Source organism: Oryctolagus cuniculus, chromosome 1 (assembly GCF_051225735.1).
Source record: "Oryctolagus cuniculus isolate XC-2025 breed Fujian yellow rabbit chromosome 1, ASM5122573v1, whole genome shotgun sequence".
In the NCBI taxonomy this organism is placed as follows: domain Eukaryota; kingdom Metazoa; phylum Chordata; class Mammalia; order Lagomorpha; family Leporidae; genus Oryctolagus; species Oryctolagus cuniculus.
In genome coordinates this window covers 227218472-227236158 of record NC_142867.1, presented here as the reverse complement: position 1 = coordinate 227236158, position 17687 = coordinate 227218472, and the positions used below count along the sequence as shown (strand labels likewise).

The following is a 17687-nucleotide window of genomic DNA, read 5'->3' as shown; positions in this document are numbered from 1 at the left end:
ACCTGTGCCTCTGGGATATTTTCCAAGAAATCTTTGCCTGTGCCAATGTCTTGCAGGGTTTACCCAATGTTCTAAATTAATTTGATGGAGTCGGGCCATAGATTTAGATCTTTAATCCATGTTGAATGGATTTTATTATTTTTTTTTTATTTTTTGACAGGCAGAGTGGACAGTGAGAGAGAGAGACAGAGAGAAAGGTCTTCCTTTGCCGTTAGTTCACCCTCCAATGGCCGCCGCGGTCGGCGCACTGCGGCCGGCGCACCGCACCGATCGGATGGCAGGAGCCAGGAGCCAGGAGCCAGGTGCTTTTCCTGGTCTCCCATGGGGTGCAGGGCCCAAGCACCTGGGCCATCCTCCACTGCACTCCCTGGCCACAGCAGAGAGCTGGCCTGGAAGAGGGGCAACCGGGACAGAATCCGGTGCCCTGACCGGGACTAGAACCCGGTGTGCCGGCGCCGCTAGGTGGAGGATTAGCCTAGTGAGCCATGGCGCCGGCCCATTGAATGGATTTTTGTATAAGGTGTAAGGTAGGGGTCTTGCTTCATACTTCTGCATATGGAAATCCAATTTTCCCAGCACCATTTCTTGAAGAGACTGTTCTTGCTCCAGGGATTGGTTTTAGCTCCTTGGTCAAATATAAGTGGGTTGTAGATGTTTGGATTGATTTCTGGTGTTTCTATTCTGTTCCACCTGTCTATCCACCTGTTTTTGTAGCAGTACCAGGCTGTTCTGATTATAACTGCCTTGTAGTACGTGTAGAAATCTGGTTTTGTGATGCTTCCGGCTTTGTTTTTGTTGTATACAATGGCTTTAGCTATTCAAGGTTGCCTGGGTTTCCATATGAATTTCAGCATCATTTTTTGTAGATCTGAGAAGAATGTCTTTGGTATTTTGATTGGTATCACATTGAATCTGCAAATTGCTTTTGGAAGAATAGACATTTTGATGATATTGAGTCTTCCAATCCATGAACATGGAGGATTTTTCCGTATTTTTGGTATCTTCTTCTATTTCTTCTTTAATGTTTTGTAATTCTTTTATTTTTATTTTTGACAGGCAGAGTGGATAGTGAGAGAGAGAGAGAGAGAAAGGTCTTCCTTTGCCGTTGGTTCACCCTCCAATGGCCGCCGCGCTGAGGCCAGCGCACGGAGCCAATCCAATGGCAGGAGCCAGGTACTTATCCTGGTCTCCCATGGGGTGCAGGGCCCAAGCACTTGGGCCATCCTCCACTGTACTCCCTGGCCACAGCAGAGAGCTGGCCTAGAAGAGGGGCACCCGGGACAGAATCCGGTGCCCCGACTGGGAGTAGAATCTGGTGTGCAGGCGCCGCAAGGCGGAGGATTAGCCTAGTGAGCCGTGGCGCCAGCCTAATGTTTTGTAATTCTCATTGAAGAGATCTCTGGCATCCTTGGTTAAATTTATTACAACTTTTTTTTTTTTTTAAGCTATTGTGAGTGGGACTGATGTTAATTATCACCCTTGGCATTGTCTCTGTATACAAAGGCTGTTGATTTCTGTGTATTTTTTTTTTTTTTTTTTTGACAGGCAGAGTGGACAGTGAAAGAGAGAGAGACAGAGAGAAAGGTCTTCCTTTGCCGTTGGTTCACCCTCCAATGGCCGCACGGCCGGCGCGCTGCGGCCGGCGCACCGCGCTGATCCGATGGCAGGAGCCAGGAGCCAGGTGCTTTTCCTGGTCTCCCACGGGGTGCAGGGCCCAAGCACCTGGGCCATCCTCCACTGCACTCCCTGGCCACAGCAGAGGGCTGGCCTGGAAGAGGGGCAACCGGGACAGAATCTGGCGCCCCGACCGGGACTAGAACCCGGTGTGCCGGCGCCGCTAGGCGGAGGATTAGCCTAGTGAGCCGCGGCGCCGGCCGATTTCTGTGTATTGATCTTACATCGTGATACTTTTCCAAACTCACCAAACTCTTCTATGAGTTTCAATATTTCCTTGGTGGAGTCTTCTGGATCCCCTACAGACAGAATCTTGTCACCTGCAAATAGGGATAGTTTGACTTCCTCCTTCCCAATTTGTATCCCTGTCTAGAACCAGATCTCGGTAGAAATGCTATTAAGTTTTCCCCATTCAATAGGACACTTGCTGTGGGGCTGTCATAAATTGCCGTAATTGTGTTGAGGAATGTTCCTTCTATATCCAATTTCTCTAGAGTTTTCATCATGAAAGGGTGTTGTATTTTATCAAATGCTTTCTCTGCATCTATTCAGATAATCACATGGCTTTTGTTCTTCAGTTTGTTAATGTGATGTACCACAATGCTTGATGAGTAAATGTTGAATCATTTCTGCATATGAGGGATAAATCCTATTTGGTCTTAGTGGATTATCTTTCTGATGTGTTGTTGGATTCTATTGGCTAGAATTTTGTTGGATTTTTGTGTCTATGTTCATCAAGGAAACTGGTCAGTAGTTCTTTTTCTCTGTTGTGTTTTTTCCAGGTTTAGGAACTGAGGTGATGCTGTCTTCATAGAATTATTTGGGAGGATTCTCTCCCTTTTAATTGTTTTGAATAACTTTAGATGAATTGGAGTTAGTTCTTCTTTAAATGTCTTTTAGAATTCAGCAGTGAAGCCATCCGGTCCTAGGCTTTTCTTTGTTGGGAGGGCCTTTATTACTAATTCAATTTCTGTCTTGGTTATGGGTCTGTATAGGTTTTCTGTGTCTTCATGGCTCAATTTAGGTAGGTTGTTGAGCCGGCGCCGTGGTTCAATAGGCTAATCCTCCACCTTGCGGCGCCGGCACACCGGGTTCTAGTCCCGGTCGGGGCGCCGGATTCTATCCCGGTTGCCCCTCTTCCAGGCCAGCTCTCTGCTATGGCCAGGGAGTGCAGTGGAGGATGGCCCAGGTGCTTGGGCCCTGCACCCCATGGGAGACCAGGAAAAAGCACCTGGCTCCTGCCATCGGATCAGCGCGGTGCGCCGGCTGCAGCGGCGGCCATTGGAGGGTGAACCAACGGCAAAGGAAGACCTTTCTCTCTCTGTCTCTCTCTCTCACTGTCCACTCTGCCTGTCAAAAAAAAAAAAAAATAAAAAAAATAAAAAATAAAAAAAATTTAGGTAGGTTGCATGTGTCCAGGAATCTATCCATTTCTTCTAGATTTCCCATTTGGCATATAGCTCTTTGTAGTAATTCCTCATGATTCTTGATTCTTTTTCTTTCTGTGGTGTCTGTTGTTACATTTCTTTTTCATCTCTAATTTTCCTGATTTGGGTCTTCTCTGCTTTTTTTGGTTAGTTGGGCCAATGAGGTATCAATTTTATTTTATTTTATTTTATTTTATTTTATTTATTTATTTATTTTTTTTTGTCAGGCAGAGTGGACAGTGAGAGAGAGAGACAGAGAGAGAAAGGTCTTCCTTTTGCCGTTGGTTCACCCTCCAATGGCCGCCGCTGCAGCCGGCGCACCGCACTGATCCGATGGCAGGAGCCAGGAGCCAGGTGCTTTTCCTGGTCTCCCATGGGGTGCAGGGCCCAAGCACCTGGGCCATCCTCCACTGCACTCCCTGGCCATAGCAGAGAGCTGGCCTGGAAGAGGGGCAACCGGGATAGAATCCGGCGCCCCGACCGGGACTAGAACCCGGTGTGCCGGCGCCGCAAGGTGGAGGATTAGCCTATTGAGCCACGGCGCCGGCTGAATTTTATTTTTTTTTAAAAACCAGCTCTTGGCTTTCCTAATGTTTTATAATGTTTTTTGTTTCAATTGTTGCTTTCTTCTCTAATTTTAATTATTTCTTTTTCTCCTAGTTTTGGGTTTAGTTAACTGTTGTTTTTCTAGATCCTTGAGATGTACTGATAACTCATTTATTTGATGCCTTTCCAACTTCTTGATATAGGCACCAATTGCTATAAACTTTCAGCACTGTTTTTTTGCTGTATCCCATAAGTTTTGATATGTTGTATTGTTGTCATTTGTTTCCAGAAATTTTTCTGATTTCTCTTTTGATTTCTTCTATGACCCAGTGTTCATTCAGGAGCATGTTGCCAGTCTCCATGTGTTTGAATATGCTCTAGAGATTCCTGAGTTGCTAATTTCCATATTCATCCCCCTGTGCTCAGAGAAGATGCATGGTATGATTTTGATGTTTTTTGAATTTGCTGAGACTTGCTTTACAGTCTGGTATGTAGTCAATCCTAGAGAAAGTTCCATGCACTGCCGAGAAGAATATGTATTCTGCAACTGTAGGATGAAAAGTTCTCTAGATACCTGTTAGTTCTATTTGGTCTACAGTGTCCATTAACCCTGCTGTTTCCTTGTTGATTTTCTGTCTGGTTGGTATGTCCTTTGCGGTGAGCATGGTACTAAAGTCCCCTATTACTACTGTATTAGAGTCTGTGTCTCTTTTTAGAACCCCCTTACATTTCTTTTAAATAGCCAGGTGCCCTGTAATTAGGTGCATATATGTTTATAATATTACATCTTTCTGTTGAATTGATCCCCTTATTCATTACACAGTGTCCTTCTTTGCCTCTTAACAGTTTTTGCGTTAAAGTTATTTTGTCTGATATTAGGATGGCTACGCCAGCTCTTTTTTAGTTTCTTGTGGGGAGCAACTCGGACTAGACTAAGTTACTGGAATTAAGACTTATTCTATGCATCTGCTCTCCCACAATATGGCGCTGAGAAGGGAGAAACAGCTTCTACGCAGCTGCCTCTCGCCAATTTGATTGACTGAGCTGCAGGAGCTGATCTTGCTCCTGATGGGAGGAGAGCAGCGTACTCGGCGTGTGGGTAGCAGAGTTGGGATTGGCGGAGGAGGACTATAAAGGAGGAGAGAGACAACATGCACCAGGAACATCTAAGGGGAACATCTAGCTGAAGGAACACCTGTGCAGCCCCCGAGAGAGCCGGCCGGCGGTGTGCCGCTCCCCTGCGGAAGTGGGGAAAGTGGCCAGGGGGAACCGCCCTTCCACGGAGGTGGAAGGGACGGCAGCCAACCCGGGAAGAACCAGCAGCAAACCCGGGGAGGGCCGAGCAGACGAAGGAACAGCGCAGGGTCCTGTGTCGTTCCTCCACGAAGACGGGGAGCGACAGTTTCTGTTGGCACGGATTATCTTTTTCCATCCTTTCACTTTCAGTCCACGTGCATCTTTGTTGGAGAGATGTGTTTCTTGTAGGCAGCAAATAGATCGGTTTTGTTTTTTAATCCGTTCAGCCAATCTGTGTCTTCTAACTGGTAAGCTGAGGCCACTTACATTCAAGGTAATTATTGATAAGTAGCAACTTTGCCCTGCCACTTTTTCCAAAAATATTCCTATTTCTTACTTTGGATTTCCTTTGTACTTTTACTTTGTACTTTTCTTCCTTTACCTTCTTCCATAGTGATGACCATGTTTCTGTGTTTCTGTGTGCAGCACATCCTTAAGCATCTTTTGCAGGGCTGGACGGTTGCTGACAAATTCTTTCAATTTCTATTTGTTATGGAAGGTCTTTATTTCACCTTCATTCATAAATAAGAGTTTTGCAGGGTATAGTATTCTAGGTTGACAGTTTTTTTTTCTCTTAAGACTTAGAATATATCTCACCCTTCTCTTCTAAACTGTAGGGTTAACTGATGGGAATTCCATTATGAGTCTAATTGGAGATCCTCTGAAATTAATCTCGCATTTCTCTCATGCACATTTTAGATCTTTGTATTGCAGAGAGCTTTATTACCATGTGTCATGGTGAAGATATTTGCTGGTCATGTCTATTAGTAGTTCTTTGTGCTTCCTCTACTTCGATGCCCATTTCTTTCTCCAAATTAGGGTAGTTTTCTACTATTATTTCACTAAAAAGGCCTACTAATCCTCTGTTTCCACACCTTCAGGAACTCCTAGAACTCATATGTTGGGTTGTTTGATAATATCTTGTGTTAGGAAACTGGCGCAGTTGTAGCCAGGTGGCCCCATGGCCCAGCTACCTGAGCCAGGCTCCACCCCCATCCTAATGGGATTCGCTGCTCCTGCTTCTCTGCCCGCCCTCAGGCAAAGTTTTAAAAGGGCCTGTTCCTGAACACATGCTCTCTTGCCCGTTCTCTCCTGCTCTCTCTCAGTTCCTCTCTCCAGCCTCCTCTTCTGGTCTCTTGGCTCTTGGTCCTTCTCTCCTGCGCTTTCTTGGCCTCTCTTGCCTTCTCTCCTCCTCTCATCTCTCTTCTCCCTCCTCTCTCTCTCTCACAGTCTCCTTCTTTTTCCTTTACCGCCCCTTCACTCCGGTCTGTAGGGTGTTCCCCAATAAACCTTTTCCCTTCCTCCAGTGTCCGGTGTGCTTTGCGACAGCTAACATTAAGATATAACACACTGTAGATTACCAACAGTGTTTTTTAGTTTTCTCTTCTTGCTTTTGGCCTGACTGTATAATTTCTTGTGCTTTTTCTTCTTAGCTGGATATTGCTTCTTCTGCTTCACTGAATCTGTTAAGGCTTTCCACTGCATTTTTTATTGGTTCAATTGAATCTTTCATTTTTTTCTTTAAGATCTCAATTTCCTGGGAGAAATTTTCTGTCATGTCATGTACAGATTTCAGTAGTTTGTGCATTTGTTTCTGATTACTTTTATGTAATGTTATGATCAATTTTTTTTAATTCCATCTCTGGCATTTCTTCAGTCTCATCATCTTCACAATCTAGTATTGAAGTGTTATGTTCTTTTGGGGGCATCATGTTATCTTCCTTATTCTTGTTTCTTGAATTGGTGTGTTTGTTATCTGGCATTTATGGAGATACTGGTTGGTTTCTTTCTTTTCTCCCAGTGGTGGCTTTGATCTTTGGACTAAGTTTGTGTGGATTAGTTGAGGATCTGAAGTAGGGAATATCTAGAGGCATGTTGTGGGTGTGGCCAGGGGGCTTTGTTTAGTGTTCCAGGGTGGTGGGTGTGTCTGAGGTGACACACCCAGGTTTGGCATGTAATTTTCTTTTTTTTTTAAATCAGAGGGGAGGTTTATTGTACTCAGCTGAGCGCCTCTCATCAAAGGAGACCAGTTGCCTGAGCGCTATCCCCAGTGGTTATAACATTTGTTCACTTTGCCCCAAGGACCACACAAAGGATCTGCGCAGTCCTCAGTGTAAGCTCAGATTCCCCAGCAATGTCCCTCATCAGGTAACCAGAGTCCTGAGCGTGTGCAGCTCCCCACAGTAACTTCCCAAAGTCCTAACCACACTGTGAGCCCTCCCACACAGCCTGTTTTCTCACAGTCCCAGAACACAAGCCTTCCGCAGTCATAAGCACCCAGCCCCTTGTCTGTTCTCCCCACCAGAGTCAGGAATCTCCATCGGCTGGTTGCTGGATGCGGACATGAGCTGGTATAGCTGTTACGTATGTCCAAAGTGTCACCTACTTTCTATCGGCTTGTTACAGAATGCCATTGCAGGGTGATCAAAGAGAGAGAAATGTGCCCCTCCTTTTTTCTCTCTCTCCTCTATTTTGTTTGTTTATTTATTTATTTATTTTTTGACAGGCAGAGTGGACAGTGAGAGAGAGAGACAGAGAGAAAGGTCTTCCTTTTCCGTTGGTTCACCCTCCAATGGCCGCCGCAGCCAGCGCGCTGCGGCCAGCGCACCGCGCTGATCCGATGGCAGGAGCCAGGAGCCAGGTGCTTTTCTTGGTCTCCCATGGGGTGCAGGGCCCAAGCACCTGGGCCATCCTCCACTGCACTCCCTGGCCACAGCAGAGAGCTGGCCTGGAAGAGGGGCAACCGGGACAGAATCCGGCGCCCCGACCGGGACTAGAACCCGGTGTGCCGGCGCCGCTAGGCGGAGGATTAGCCTAGTGAGCCGTGGCGCTGGCTTTCTCTCCTCTATTTTGGCAGGTACACTATCCCTCATGGGGCCCCAAGCCAGGTTCCCTATAGGCTCTTCCTGCAACAATGGTGTGGAGGCTCTTGGCTGCTGGGGTCCTGAGTTGTGGGTGTCCATGCCCTCTATGTAGATCCACTGTTTCCCTCTAATTTCTGTAGAGTTTCTTCTTCTGTTTTCTCTGTAACTCTTCCTTGAGACTGCACTCTCTCCACTTTTTCCTATGTTCTCCTAGACTAGAGTTGTAAGCGCCCTCCCTACACTGCCATCTTGGAAGCCCCTGCTTAATGTCATTTTATGAATGCTTATTTCAAATCTATAGGATACAGCTGATCTATTTGTATACCCTTCTTGTATCCTGCAATCTTATTGAACTTATTTATTCTAGAATATTTTTGGTGAATTCTTTAGGATTTTTTATTAAAAAGATAATGCTACCTACAAAGAGTTTCTAACTTGCTAATCAGAATGCTTTTTATTTACTTTTCATTATATCTACCTAGGTTATAACACCCATTCCATCAGAGGTGGCACATGCAGACATCCTTGTCTTGTTTCTGAATTCAGGGAGAAAAATCCATGCCATCACCATCAAGTATGATTTCATTATCAGCTTGAGAAGCTTCATCCTATTCCTCACTTTTGTTGCATATTTTCATGAAAAGGTTTTGGATTACACAAAATGCTTTTTCTGTATCTAATGCCCTGTTTGATTTCTTCTTTGACTTCTCATTTAGGAGTATGCTGTTTAATTCCTCCAATTTAAGAATTTTACTTCTGTTATTGATTTCTAGTTACGTCCTCTTGTGACTGGAGTAAGAGGTAGGGAGGATGTAACACAAATGGAGTTTAATACTGTTCAATGACATATTCCTCAAATATTATCAGATTGAGTTGGTCAATATTGTTGTTCAAGTCTTCTATTTCCATTTGATTGGCCTAGATTCATATCCATTACCAAAATCACGGTATTGCAGTCTTCATAAATTGTTGTTGAACTGTTTCCTTCTATCCTCACTTCTGTCAATTTTATTGCATGTACTTTGGTGCTTTTTATTAGGTATATATTTGTTATTTTCGTGATGGATTGACTCTTCTATGATTACAGACTGTCCCTTTTTATCTCTTCTAACTTTTTATTTTGAAGTATATTTTATCCAGTTTCTGAACAATCACACTAGCTTTCTTACAGTTGTCTACATGATACATCCTTTTCAATCCTTTTAATTTTAGATGGTTTTGTATGTTTAAATTTAAATGTCTCCTATATCAGACAGCATATAGTTGGATCACATTTTAATCCAGCTTGACAGTTTCTGTCCTTTGATTATATTAATCTGTTCACACAGTGCCATTATTCAAATGCATTTAATTCTGCCACGTTTTTATGTCGTGTGTCCTTTTTTGTTCCTCTACTCCCATTTTATTTTCTTTTGCATTTAGTAAATATTTTCTAATACAGCACTTACACTTTAGTGATTTTCCCCACATCCATGTATTTAGTAGCTGCCCTAGGAACTTACTATGTATATGTTAACTTATCAGAACTAGCTTGTGATTTAAACTTAGTTCCATTGAAATACAGAAATACTATTCATATACAGCCATATTCTCAATACCCTTTTTTGTTATTGTTTTACATATTATATCTGTAAATGCTAAAAATTCAACAATAACACTATTAGAATTACTACTTTATATAATTCTATATGTACTTTTAAAGAAGTTAAGAAAGGAAAACAAATTAAATACAGCTTTCATTATATAAAATATATTTGTCATTTGCAGTTCTCTTTATTTGTTCTTATGAATCTGAGTTACCATATGAAGTCACTTTCTTAGCCTACATACATCTTTGTTTCTACACAACCCCTTTTTCCAGTTATTGGCAAATATATTACAATATACTGTATACATGTTATACATACAAAAGAAAAGAAGAAAAAAGTACTGTCCTTTATTACATTATGACCTTGATAAATACGCTTTATTTTTTTTTTCATGTGGATTAAAGTAAGTGTTTAGTCACTTGCTTTCAGGATAAAGCACTTTCGTTTTTCTTGGAAAGCAGGTCTGCTACCAACAAATTTCCTCAGTTTATCCCAGAATGTAGTTGGGCATCACCCACATGGGAGACTGGAGTGGAGTTCCTGGTTTTTGGCTTCAGCCTGGCCCAGACTTGGCTGTTGTTTCCATTTGGGGACTGAACAAGTGGATGGAAGACCTCTCTCTCTCTTTCTGTGGCTATGCCTTTCAGGTAAATAAATAAGTCTTTAAAAAAGAATTAACAAAAAAAGCAGAAATGACTGAGCTCACTGAGGAAAGCGCATTGAGAGGTGGAAAGCTAGGCAGGTTGTGCAAGAGTTATTGAAGGAGTAAACACAAAAGAAATTTCTTGCAGGGAATTAGAAGTTCTATTCCAGTGAACACGTGAGTGGGAAAGCAAAACTATCTTCTTGCTGATATGGACAACGTTCTAGCGGTCTGGAAGATCAGACTAGCTACAACATTCCTGTAAGCCAAGACCTAATCCAGAACAAAACTTGAACTTTCTTCTTCAATTCCGTGATGGCCCAGACAGATGAAGAAACTGTAGAGAAGTCTAAAGCTAGCAGTTCATTCATTGATGATGTTTAAGGGAGAAAGTCATCTATGTAACATAAACGTGAAAGTGCTGGAATAGAAACTATAGCAAGTTATACAGAGGACACAGCTAAGACAACTGAACAAGTAGCTACGGGTTTCTAGCATAAATGAAAATAGCCTTAATATAGAAGAAGATTACACCTAGAATTTTCATAGCTAGAGAAGAAAAGTAAGTAACTGGCTTCAAAACTTCAAAGGACAGGCTAACCATCTTGTTAGGAACTAACACAGCTGGTGACTTTAAACTGAAACCACTGCTCATTTAACATTCTGAAATTCCTAGGGCTTGTAAGAATCATACTACATCTTCTCTGCCTGTATTTTATACATGGACCATCAAGGTACATGTGCTTACAATATGGTTTACTGAATATTTTAAACATACTGTTAAGATCAAGTGCTAACTGACAACACTCCAGGATACCCAAGAGCTCTGATGCAGATGTACAGTGAATCAAATGCTTTTATGACTGCTAATACAATATTTGTTTTGTAGCCCATAGATCAAGGAGTGATTCTGATTTCCAGGTCTTATTATATAAGAAATAGATTTTATGGAAAGTGCATGTCACAGGTGGGACACCGCATACCACACTAGAGTGCCAGGGTTCAAGTCCCAACTCTGATCCCAATTCCTGCTATTGCATACCCTAGGAGGCAGCAGGTGATGGCTTAATTAGGTGAGTCCCTGCCACCCATGTGGAAGACCTGGTTAGGCTCTAGGTCTGATCTGGCCTAGTCCCAGCTGTTATAGACCTTTCAGTAAGATTTCTCTTAGCTTATTCAAAATATTTATAATAACTACATTGAAAGCTTTGTGCATTAAATCCAACTGATGACTCCATAGGCAGTTCTCTGTTGCCTGTTTTTTTTTTTTTTTTTTTTTTTTTTGGGTGTGTGTGTGTGTGGATATTATTCTGATTCTTTACATGTATCATTTTTTTGTTGTTGGAAATTAGACATTTTAGATAATATGCTGTACCAATTCTGGATTCTGGGTTCCCACTTAAGGATTTATTATGGTTTATGCTTGATTTTTGAGAAATTATCTGACTTATCTTAATAGATTATTTTATCTAGACAGTGTTAAACTTGTGATGCTGCTCCTCAAGGGATTCAGATTTGGGATGCACAGTTATCCTGGGATGAGAATGCTTTGCTAGTGTTGTGTTTCTTTGACTGCACTAAGTTGTTGAACTCCACTGACTGTTGGCTGACTGCTCTGTGAATTTCAGCGATGCACCAGAGCATAAACTGATTCACAGACTAAGCCAATCAAACGTGGGCTCCTTTGAATTGAACAGTGCATCTGTCACTGTTCCCCTCCCAGCTTTATCTCTGCTTAGGTTTTCAGAGGCAAACTAGCAATGAAGCAGAAATAACCCATCAATTTCTTCCCTCAATAACCTTTCACTCCAACCTCCACTGGTTTTGGGGAATAACCTTAGTTTTGAACTTTCTAGTCTGTTTTGAATGGTCAACTCCTTTGGGAAGAGATTAGGAGCTTTCTGTTTTACGGCCTGTTTTCTACGACTGGCAAAATCTGTAAGTCATAATAACTCTGATGCTGGGAATGCAGACAATGGCACACTTCTCACTGAGTGATACCCCAGCTTTAGCTGCTGTGCCTCTGTCCCAGATGTAGGGATGAACACAAAAAGCCAGGTCCCACTCTCAGTCACACAACAGGCACCTGGAGAAAGGAAAAGAACTGCGATGTCCTGCTCTCTTCCAAAAGGTAACTGGCTGGGAATTGAGGGAGATGCACCAATCTAGAGTGGCATCGCCGTTTCACTCAGATGGGACAGGGGCAGGAAGGAGCAGCTCTCAGTTTAAAAACACAAGACTCTGGTGTTTCTTACTAAAATTTAATAAATTTTCTTGTATAAATATTGTTCATTTGCCATATTTCCTTTGGAAACTCTCCAGAGACTTTAAATGGTGTGTTTTTAAAAAGTAACTATCATCAGTTATGCTAGGGATTAAGACATACTGGAAGTCCTTTTTTTTTTTTTTTGGACAGGCAGAGTTAAGCAGTGAGAGAGAGAGACAGAGATAAAGGTCTTCCTTTCTGTTGGTTCACCCCCTAAATGGCTGCACGGCCAGTGCCCTGTGCTGATCCGAAGTCAGGAGGCAGGTACTTGCCTCCTGATCTCCCATGTGGGTGCAGGGCCCAAGCACTTGGGCCATCCTCCACTGCCTTCCTGGGCCACAGAAGAGAGCTGGACTGGAAGCGGAGCAACCAGGACAGAGTCCGGCGCCCAACCGGTACTAGAACCAGAGGTGCCGGCGCCACAGGCAGAGGATTAGCCTAGTGAGCCATGGCGCTGGCCTGGAAGTCCTTCTGAGGGAGCTTTTAAAAATTAAAATTAGGGGTCAGCACTGTGGCATGTGGGTAAAGCTACCATTTGAAATGCTGGCATTCCATATCAGTGCTGGTTCAAGTTGTGGCTCCTCCACTTCCAAATGGGCTCCATGCTAATGGCCTGGAAAAAGCAGTGGAAGATGGCCCAGGTGTCTGGGCCTTTGCCACCTACATGAGGAAGCTCCTGGCTTTGGACTGGCTCAACTGTGGCTATTGTGGCCACCTGAGGAGTGAACCAGTAGATGACAGATCTCTGTCTGTCTCTCCCTCTCTTTCAAATAAAATAAACCTTTAAAATATCAATAAACACACATGTAAAATTAAGTCACATTCCAAAACTTTCAAAAACTTCCCTTCACATTTATGACAATGTCCGAATTTCCTACTTGACTACATAGAGTTCTACATAATCCAGTCCTTCACTGGATGTCTTCCCTTAAGCCTTTTAAAAATTTGGATTCACTCTGTGTTTTTGCTTTTGCTGATCCCGATGGGATGCCCTTTGGACAGATTTCTCCATGGTTTCTTCCTCATTTCACTTAAGGAAGGCTCACCTCAAATATCTTCTCAAGACTCTAAAATAGTACCTGCCATTCACTCATACTTTGGTTTTTATTTTTTCCCCTATGTACTTAGAAGTAAGAGAGTTTTCAAAATTTTGATGAGGGCCGGCGCCGTGGCTCAATAGGCTAATCCTCCACCTTGCGGCGCCGGCACACCGGGTTCTAGTCCCGGTCGGGGCGCCGGATTCTGTCCCGGTTGCCCCTCTTCCAGGCCAGCTCTCTGCTATGGCCAGGGAGTGCAGTGGAGGATGGCCCAGGTGCTTGGGCCCTGCACCCCATGGGAGACCAGGAAAAGCACCTGGATCCTGGCTCCTGCCATCGGATCAGCGCGGTGCGCCGGCTGCAGCGGCAGCCATTGGAGGGTGAACCAACGGCAAAGGAAGACCTTTCTCTCTCTGTCTCTCTCTCTCACTGTCCACTCTGCCTGTCAAAAAAAAAAAAAAAAAATTTTGATGAGAATAGGGCAAGCATTGTTTGTTCAAGTCCTAGCTGCTCTGATTTCGATCCAGCTTTGGCAAATGCACCAGGGAAAGCAGTGGACGATAGTTCAAGTGCTTGAGTCCCTGCTACGCACATATGGGAATCCAATATGGAATTTCTACCTCCCAATTTTGGCCTGGTCCAGCCCTGACTGCTGGGAATCTCTTGCTATCTATTACACTGGGGACAGCTTCCACTGTTTTCCCAGACACAATTGCAGGAAGTTGGACTGGAAGTGGAGGAGCTGGGTCTTGAACTGGAGCCCATATGAGATGCTGGCATTGAAGAGAGCAGCTTAATGGACTACACCAGGACACCAGCCCCTCAAACAAATTTTGACAACAAATTTTAAAGGTTGAGAAACAATTCATAATGCTATTCACTCTTTATCCAGGTATCCTGTTTCAATTTTCTTAGAGCACAAAAACTTATTGGAGATATTTCTTATTTGCTAAGAGCCCACTTCCTTAGAGTAAAAGCTCCAAAACAACTGGGGGGCTTTGCCTTTATGGTTCCCCACCATAATGCCCAGTACCCAGAATAGCTGCTTGGCACAGATGTTACTCATTAAACACTCATTGAATGAACAGATGTAAACAGGAATTGGAATACTTTAAAACTTACATTCTAGGCCGGCGCCGCGGCTCACTAGGCTAATCCTCCGCCTAGCGGCGCCGGCTCACCGGGTTCTAGTCCCGGTCGGGGCGCCGGATTCTGTCCCGGTTGCCCCTCTTCCAGGCCAGCCCTCTGCTGTGGCCAGGGAGTGCAGTGGAGGATGGCCCAGGTGCTTGGGCCCTGCACCCCATGGGAGACCAGGAAAAGCACCTGGCTCCTGGCTCCTGCCATCGGATCGGCGCGGTGCGCCGGCCACTGGAGGGTGAACCAACGGCAAAAGGAAGACCTTTCTCTCTGTCTCTCTCTCTCACTGTCCACTCTGCCTGTCCAAAAAAAAAAAAAAAAAACTTACATTTTATATATATATTAGGTACTCTGTTTTCACTTACATCGTGAAATGCAGAACAATAACAGAGTATGGGAAAAGAACTAAGTTATTTGGCTGAGAAAAAGATAAACAGGAGTGGTCTATGGTCACTATTTGAGGTTGTTTCAATAATCCTAAAATCTGTTTTTAAAAATAGCACTGCTGACCTTTAAACTATAGACACTAGGCCCAAGTCATTAATGATAAAAAGAAGACACTAAACAGTGGAAAAATTGTTCATATTCATGGATTGGAAGAATTAGTATCACCAAAAATAAAACCCCAAGCAATTTGCAGATTTAATGTGATCCCAATTGTAATACCAAGGACATTTGTCAAAGATCTACAGAAAACAATCCTAAAATTCATGTGGAAACACAAAAGACACTGATAAAGCAATCTTAAACAATAAAAACAAAGCTGGAGGCATCATAATTCCAGATTTCAAGACATATTACAGGGCTGTTATAATCCCAACAGCCTAGTACCAGCACAAAAATAGAAATGTCAACCAGCAGAACAGAATAGAAACCCCAGAAAGGAACCTACCCGTATACAACCAACTAACCTTTCACAATCGAGCTAAAATCATTCCCCAGGGAAAGGACAGTCTTGTCAATAAATGGTGTTGTGAAAATTGGATTTCCACACGTAGAAGTATGAAACAAGACCCATACTTTACACTCTATACAAAAATCAACACACAATGGATCAAGGATCTAAATTTAAGACCCAAAGCCATCAAAATACTAGAGGAAAACTTAGGGGAAATGCTGCCAAGAGACTGGCCTAGGCCTGGACTTCTAGGATAACGCACAGGCAATAAAAGCAAAAATAGACAAATGGATTACATCAAGTTAAGAAGCTTCTTCATAGCAAAGAAGACAACTGACAGAATGGCATTCGATAAAGGAATAATATCCTGGGGCCGGCGCTGTGGCACAGCAGGTAGAGCCGCAGCCTGCAGTGCTGGCATCCCATATGGGTGCCAGTTGGAGTCCCAGCTGCTCCACTGCTGATAGAGCTCTCTGCTGTGGCCTGGGAAAGCAGTTGAAGATGGCCCAAGTTCTTGGGTCACTGCACCCACGTGGAAGACCCAAAAGAAGCTCCTGGCTCCTGGTTTCGGAGCTGCACTGTGACCATCTGGGGAGTGAACCACCAGATAGAAGACCTCTCTCATCCTCTTTTTCTCTCTAACTCTGCCTTGCAAATAAACAAACAAACCTTTTTAAAAAGGAAGGAAGTAAGGCAAAGAAAGGAGGGAGGGAGGCAGAGTTAGAGAGAGATAGAGAAAGAGGTCTTCTATTGCTGGTTCAATCCCCAAATGGCCACAATGGCCAGAGCTGGGTCAGGCCAAAGTCAGGAGCCAGGAGCCCGGAACTTCTTCCAGTCTCCCACGTATGTGGGAGCTGGAATGAAGTATAGTAGCTGGGAATCGAATTGGTGCCCAAATGGGATGCCAGCATTGCAGGTGGCAGTTAAACATGCTACACCACAACACTAGTCCCGATCAAGCATTTTTCAAGGGATGAAATACCAATGGCCAACAGACACATGGAACGATGGTCAGGATCACTAGCCATCAGGAAATGCAAATAAAAACCACGAGGTATCATCTAACCCCAGTTAGAATGGGGTATTCCAAAAAATTAAAAAAAAAAAATGCTGGTGAGGATGTAGAGAAAAAGGTATCCTAATACACTGTTGGTAGGAATGCAAAATGGGGCAATCGTTATGGAAAACAGTATGAAGATTCTAGAGAAAACTAGATGTACCAGATGACCCAGCTATCCCACTCCTGGGAATATATTCAAAGAAAACGAATTCTGCATATAAAAGAGTTACCTGCACTCTCATGTTTGCAGGTGCTCAATTATAATAGCTAAAATAAAGAATCAACCTTGATGTCAATCAACTGATGACTGGATAAAGAAAATGTGATATATATATATATATATATATATATATATATAAAACGGAATATTACTCAGCCAGAAGGAAAAGAATGAAATCCTGACATTTACAACAAAGTGTATGCAACTGGAGATCATTATGCTAAGTGAAATAAAATCAACTCCCCAAAATAAAAACTGTGTGGATATCATTTGGTATATAGTTACATGTTGCATCACTGAATCATACTATATAAATTATAATATGCTCTTCTTTCCCACATTAAAAAAAATAAGGAATTGGAGAAGGGGGCAACAGTGAGGGCTCTTGGGGCTCTAGTGATGTGTTGTTCTTAATGTGGATACTGGTTATGAGGATGCTCACATGACCCAGAACTAATCTATCTATACACTGATGTGTACTTCTTGGCATGCATACTGTATTTCAATAAAATGATAAAGAAAGAGAATGGAACTAATAGGCAATCACATTAATGACTACTTTTATTTTCTTTCTCAGGAATGGTTGGCTCTTGTTAGTTCTATGTCTTCCAATTACATTTTAGAAATACCTTCACACATTACACAAACAGCCATAATGATGAACTCAAACCAAAAATTTCTATTGTGAAATTTTGATTGAGATTGTACCAACTCCACAGATAAATGTGGAGAATGGACATCTTTACTACTGAGTCTTTTAAAACATGAACATGACATATTTTGCTATTTAGTTCTAAATGTATTTCAACAGCTCTATAATTTTTTTATAAAAACAAAGAAGTATTTGTAATACAACATAAAATGAAAACAATATTAAAATGACAAAATAACACTGAAGTGCTAATTTATAACTACTGGTTTTGACAATTATGCAGTACTAGAAGATTTAGGAGAAGGTAGTCGAAATGAAAATTCTTAATCGAATATGAATTTCTTATTAAATGTAAATAAAACTCCTTAATGTTAAAAA

The 17687-nt window shown here is 42.7% G+C and overlaps 1 protein-coding gene across 18 annotated transcripts in view; it reads right to left on the bottom strand.

Annotated features, from left to right (window-relative positions):
• RABGAP1 (RAB GTPase activating protein 1) overlaps positions 1-17687 on the bottom strand; it is a 190091-nt gene that overhangs the window by 144124 nt on the left and 28280 nt on the right. The gene's annotated exons all lie outside the window — the stretch shown is intronic.